Genomic DNA, 7,306 nt, shown 5'->3' on the forward strand with positions numbered 1-7,306 from the left:
AGGAATAACTTAACTTCTCAATGTATGACTAAATCTCAACAATTAATAATATTTAATCAAGAAGTTAATTAAATTACCTACTAATCAAATCCATAATTAAATCTAAACTCTAACTATCTAACTTAAAATTTTCAACAATTTCTAGAAACCCACTATTTTCTAAGCATAAATATCTCAAAAATAAAAAATTTCATCAACAACTATTAACAAAACAAGAATATCAAGATGCAACCTAATTGTTTGTTGAAGGATTTGATAAAGTTTGAATAGGTTATGATAGGTTTTGAAGGCAAGGAATTGAGAGAGTTTGAGTGGGTATAGAGATTTTAGAGAAAGTATGAGTTCTTATAGAGTTGGAAGACTAGAGAGAGTTTGATTTGTTTTTGGTGGTTGATAGGGGAGAAAATTGGGTTTAAATAAAGAAGGAAGAAGGCTGCAAATATTGGTGTTATGTATCAAGAAGATCGAGCATGAGATAGGGCCAAAAAAGAAAAAGACAGGGTTGCCAATGAGATAAGGCAAAATGAAGTTAAAACCTAATTGGAAGAACTTTCTCATGACTTAGCTACAAACCGATTGGAAGGCAGGGGAACAAGAAATGGGAATAACAACTGTGGTCATAGAAAGCAAAGGGTAGGATTGGAAAACTTGGATAAAGGAAACTTTGTGCCAAAATACTTTAATCTCGACTTTCTTCGTTATGATGGCTTTTGTGACCCCTTGGGATGGTTAAGTAGCTACTAACATTTCTTTCATCACTATAGAACATTAGAAAAGGAAAAGGTGGGGTTAGTGTCCTCCACTTGGAAGAAGATGCTCAACTGTGGTTTCTTAAGTTGGAAAATGACCGATGAAAATTGTCTCAGGAAGATTTCAAAAGCCAATTGCAACCTCTATGTTGGGTCCCCAATCAAAAGCAACAAACTAGGAAAGCTATTTAAGCTTTGTCAAATGTAACACCCCTAATTTTGATATGGTCTATATGTAATTTTGGCCAAGTGACTTGAAGAGTTTGAGGATATTTGTATGAAAATTTTGAATTATATAAGTTATATGAGGTATAAGATTAAAAAGGAATGGATTTTTGGGTGTTAAGTTGAATTTTTGAAAGTTTTGAAAGACTTAAAACTACTAATAAGGGAAAATGTATCGATACATTCCCCTATGTATTGATATATTCTTGGCGTGAAGAACAATATGGGGTGTTTTGGAGGAATTCTATTGATACATTTAAGGATGTATAGATAGATTTGGCAAAAGATAAACATGCATCGATACATTGCCTCAATAAATCGATACATTTGAAGTAAAGAAAACTTGAGATCCAAGCTTGGGAAATAATCTAGAGGTAAGATTACACATTTTTACTGATTGATTTTTTATTTAATCAATTAATAACCTTAGACTTAAATATTTTCAGATTTGGTCAAACTCTTTCCCCTTAAGTTTATTGGAGATTTGGAGCTTAGATTTGGGCAACCCAACTTCTAAGTAAGGGTTTAGCTTTTTTGTCAGTAGACTGAGCTTATGTATTGAATTTAGGTATTTTTCAAAAGTTGAGATATTTTCGAAAGCTAGAAAATAATTATGATTTTGATGTTTTGATGTGGCCAAGGGGAAAGTTAAGCTACTTTACTCACGGGTGAGATGAAAGACGATTAGAGGCTAAGAATCAGAGCTTGGCTGAGGACACGCCTCCAATTTTCATGGTGAGTGGGTTTTAAGTTAAATGCACGTAATGCACGTAATGCATAACGCACGATAGGTGCACTATCATGGTACTAGGATAAAAGATGCATGCCTAGATGGATGAACCAAGTTTAGAATACTATATATGTGTGTGTGTGTGTGTGTGTATATATATGTATATGTATGTTTGCTTAAAGTTATGTGCCTAGGCTAGAGAACAAGTATGATTGTGTGCCTAAATGAGAATGCCTAGGCTAACTAGTTATTTGAAGAGGGAAATCTATGTTTGTGTGATTTGTGGTGAGCCACATGGTGGCAATATGTTAGGACCCATGGTATTTAGGACCTAGAGTAAGAGGCCTACCAATGGTGTGATACAAATTATGAATTAAGGACTGTGCCAAATTATGATGAATGGATTGCCCGGTTAGGTATATGGGCATGATATGTATTTGGGTTAACAACACAGCAATTGAGTGATACTGAATAGGTGGGGCCGAAGGGCCATGATTGCTTGTGGACATGATTTATGTGTGAATGCCCACGTATTTGTTGTTGATATGAGGCTATGTATAAGGCTGTTAAGCCACAATTGATTTGATTGAATATGATGAATGGCCATGTGTGATTAAAAGCATGAAAACCTATAGATTGATTATGTTTTGTTTGATGATAACTTAGAAATTTGAAGACATTTAGAATTATACTGAGCTTATAGATGATTGAAGCTTGATGAATTTGAATGTGATTTGCTGTGGACATATGGAATGTCACTGGCATGATAGCCTGATTTATGGATAAATGTTCCGTCTGAAGGATGAATTTCATATGTTGATTTAACTTGTGGTTGAGTGGAGTCCCATGCCTTGTGACTTATGTGCTTGTCGGTATGGTGGTAAGTAAAGATAAGGGCACTAATCCCACTTGTGATTCTTGCCTGCAGTGCTTTGATACCATCCGTTGAGATTATTCTTGGTGATACCGACGTTGGGAGATTACTTTGATTGATGATCTGTTCTCTGCCAACTACTTCGGCCTTGTGCATGATCTGTTCTCCTCCCGTTACTTCAGCACGCATGTGATCTATTTCTCCATTAATGACTTTACCTTGAGTGTGATCTAATTCTCCATCGATTGGCTATCATGTGTGATCTGATTGTGTCCAAGGTAGGACCACTCATTTGATTTCATTTGACTATGATAACATGCATCAGGAATCGCATGATTTGATTTGACTGTGAAATTATGGTGATTGACTATGAATGATATCTGATGGACTGCTTTGGAATAAGTAATTATTTGTAAATGAAATTTGAGTTTTGCTAGACAGCTAAGGTGTGCTTAAGAAGCATAGTTTGATGAAAATGGCTTTAAGGATAAGCCTTGAATTGATAAATGAAATTCGTGATATGTTGTGGACATAGAGCTTGTGAATTGTAGATGTGATTTGTCATTGAGATATACTTCGGTAGGACTTAATACGATGAGATGTGCATGCAGGATATTAGAATCATGCTCGCACGTTTTGAATTGAAGATGTTTGAATATGAATATATTATGGCTAGATAGGCCTATATATATTTTGATATACAAAATATTAGCCGGTTATAGCATCCCTTCACTGAGTATTAGATTACTTACCCCTCTGTTGTACCATGTGCAAATAAGAGAAGCTATGATGTCATGTGGTAAATGTTGTCGATTGGACGGGCACATAACTAGCATTTGTTAGGTCTCTCTCACAACACATCACTCTACTAAGTTTGTGTGGGCCTTTCGTTTTCAAGTTTGATTAGTCTTTGAAATAAGTTAGGCACGATGTGCCATTTGAATTGTATGAGGTTTGTTACATACTAACCTGATTTGATGGCCAATGTATGGCCTTATGAATATTTGTATAGACTGTGAGCCAAAGATAATGTAATATATTTGAATTTGTTATGAATAATTGATTATAAATCTTTTGGCATTTGTGTTATATCATCTTAGACTATGAGGCTTGCTTTGGTCTAGCGAGCTTAATTACTGGGCTCGTGCGTCAGTCACAGACCCTTGGATTTGGGGTGTGACAAAGATGGTATCAAAGCACCTAGGTTAGAGAGTCTTAAGTTCTCATATATGTGTCAACAGAGTGTCTAGTTAGTGTAGAGCCTTGTTCATGGTTTGTGACTTCGGCACAGATTATGAACAAGAGGCTGCATGAATTGCCGAGTCCTTAGTAAAGCCTACCCTTCAAACATTGGGATATGAATGACGGACATGGTGATGCTTTGGTCTGGGTGAAGATGCCACCTCGAGGGACTAGCCATCGTTGAGAGGATTTTGGCACAAGATGCTCCAAAAGAAATGTTAATGGGAATGAGCTTTACAACTTTTGGTCATGATGGATGAGGTAGGATTGTTAGGTCCACTAGATTTGGATGATGTGTTAAAGGAAATAGCATGAATGCCTTTGATAGCAATTTGAATATTTGGATATGCATTGAGAAAAGTGTGCTGTGTTGATACTTGGTCGTTCTGTGTTTGGGATTATTGACGATAGACCTAAAGCTATAGGTATGTGAGTTACCCAAATGGCAAGTCTCTATGTTTAACATAGATGACATATGGTCATCTCTTGACAAGGCCAATAAGGGAATTACCTCCAAGGATGAGCATAAGTTTTACCAAGTAGGGCATGATTGGCTACATTAAACAATGCATAAAAGTCAATGTAGAGAGAGAGAGAGAGAGGTTACGATGTAAGCCATAAGAGGACTTGTCATCAAACCATCTTTATTAAATTATAAGGGACAATTGATGGATGAAAATTGACAGGTGATTGTGATATTTAGTACTAAGAGGTGTATAATTTGATGTTTTGTGGATGATAAATATTTGGAGATGATTGCCTAAGAAGCCTTACGTTGAATATTGTAATGGTGGTGCCAGATCGTTTAATAATGAAATATGTCTAGAATATGATTCGGCATCCCAAATAAATGTGGAATAAGTACATTCAATTTGAGGTTTTGCAGTATGTACTTGTAAAGGAAAGCAAGCCTTGTAAATTGTGGTTTACATGATCATGAACCATTAGAGGCTTACTAAATACAGGAGCATATTTATGGAGTTTTATAAGTTACGAATTTGTGTGTGCGTACTATAGAAGAAAACATCCTATAGAAGGATTTGTTTTAATTGGTGGAATATGTATATAAGTCTTGTACAATTTAGATTAAGATCCGGAATCCTTGGCAGATTTGATGATATTGATGATTGGGGTAAATGGATTAGATGCTATTGAATATGGATGTTCTTATAATGATCATGAAGAGTTTAAGGGTAATCGGTTATTAATATGCTAAACTAGTTCTACATAGTCTAGATTAAGGACAAGGATACTTTGGGAGATTTGATAACAATGTCCATTGGGAGTAATAAGCTGAAATGCCCCTGAGCATGAGTGGAATTGTTGAAGTTATGAATGGCTTTGAGAATAAGCCTTTGATTTTAATCCTCAAATGGATTTTTTGTTAAAGATGTGAGCCACGGAGTGGAGATTTGATGGAAAGATACACTTGGGTTGAGTGACCTAATCAAAATTTGAATTGTGAGTGATATTGCCAATGACTAACATACTCAAAAATGATTTTGAATTTTGGGAGATAATGATTTTGAAGTTGACGGCTCAATTTTGAAATATGCTTTGAAATCCCCTAGTTGAGTGATTATGGTTTAAATGAGTGTATCTTGGGTAAAGTGTTAGTGGTTACAGCTATAAGCGTGACTTTATGCCTAAACTTCAGACCCCACCATAACAAACTAAGTACTGACTTTGTGGGAAAATGATTGCATATAGTGCAAGTTTGGTAAAGCAGAGATTCCTACCCTATGGCTTTAATATTCCGTAAGTGGCTTCTACACTAGACGATGATTATGATAAGCTGTCAATGATTTTATCACTAGACGTGTCTGTTATGATGAAGTAAATATTTGATACTATCTTGGGAAGATTTCTCTTTTGTCTGTGTTTGATGGCTAACTCTGTTTTGGATAAGCTTCTGAGATTATTTGATTAGCAATTCTAAATGAGAAATTAGATATGAGCCTAGATAATGAAGCTAATTACTAGGGTGAAAGATATATATGATAAGATAATATTGACCCTAATCAAGAGAATGAATTTGGATGGCCTTGAATGGCTTATAAGTAGTTCAATAGTATATAAATATATACCCATGATGAGAGCTATGATCGGTGACTAAGGGTGCAAATCTAGAATTGTATGGTCACTACTTTAGGCATTGAACCACATGTTACAGACTTGTGTCTATTCTGTGAATGCCCTTACTGAGATAGTTTGAGAAGTTCTTTCCAAAGTGGAAAATGTTAAAGGTCAAGGAGTTAATGAATATGTATGAATGTTGGAGCGCTAGAATAACATGTCGTGCAGAATATGGAATCATCGTGAGGATAAGAATACACAAGAATCTGGTTTTGAGGCAATGATTTCTTGCCATTATGGAGACTTGATGATGTTTCGATCTTAATGTGCCCATGGATGTAGGGCACACGAAGGTGAAAGATTGCTTGATAAAAATAAGGTAAATATGGGATCATAATCCATTGCATTTGGAGTTATGATTTGTAAGTCAAAAAGGACAACTAGATGAGATTGTAGTCATGCTTATAGCCGACATTTTATGCTTAAGGAACTCTTATCATGAGTTAAGTCCCAAATATGAGTTTGATTAGCACTATTCACTATTGTAAATATGTGATGTCTAAAAATGGGGTACGAGTAAACCCAAACAAAACGAAAATAATGGAGAAATGGCCAAGGCCCTTATGGGTTAATGACACATGTGAATCACTCAGAGGTTGGCCGACTACTTTGATGATTTGATTGCAACTCCACTTGAATGCTTCCCCTATGTATATGCTAACTAAAAAATGGGACATCATTATTGATTGGTCTTGGAAAAGGTTGCAAAAAGCACCTTAAGTGTTAGATCAAGATTTTAACAAAGAGCTCATAATGTGCATGCTTGAAAATATGCCAAAAATTGATAAGCTAGATTGTGGAATCTCTCAGAGATTATTATGTGGATTTGATAAATTTGACTAGATTGATGATTTTAAATCTAAAAGTTTAACAGAGCATTGATGTGTCTTGAGGTGTAAACTTTAAGGATAAAGATTACTGTTTTATGATTTCACAGTGAGACATGTATGAAATATGAACCATATTTAGTGAATTAATATGATTCTAAGCAATAAGGGCAAGGACAAGGCCCTTGAACCAATTTTTATCTGATGTGGAGACGCATAAGCACAATGGTTTCATTTTGAATTATGGTCTTAATTGTTATGTATACTTGTGGACTCTTTGATATGACTCGATATATATTAGTGAATACGATTAGAGCATAAGGTTTTAGTTGATAATGCATACTTGTGGGATGATGCAATAAGCTCGGGTCAAACTTGATTTTATATGATGCTTAGATTATTCAGCAATGACAATGCTTGAAAATAAGTTAAAAGCTCATTACTCTGATTAAACAAAATTTGAGGATGAATTTTTATAAGGAAGGGAGAATGTAACACTTCTAATTTTGATATGGCCTATATG

Source organism: Theobroma umbraticum, unplaced genomic scaffold (assembly GCF_002168275.2).
Source record: "Theobroma umbraticum cultivar Fairchild unplaced genomic scaffold, ASM216827v3 scaffold_81.0, whole genome shotgun sequence".
Classification (NCBI taxonomy): domain Eukaryota; kingdom Viridiplantae; phylum Streptophyta; class Magnoliopsida; order Malvales; family Malvaceae; genus Theobroma; species Theobroma umbraticum.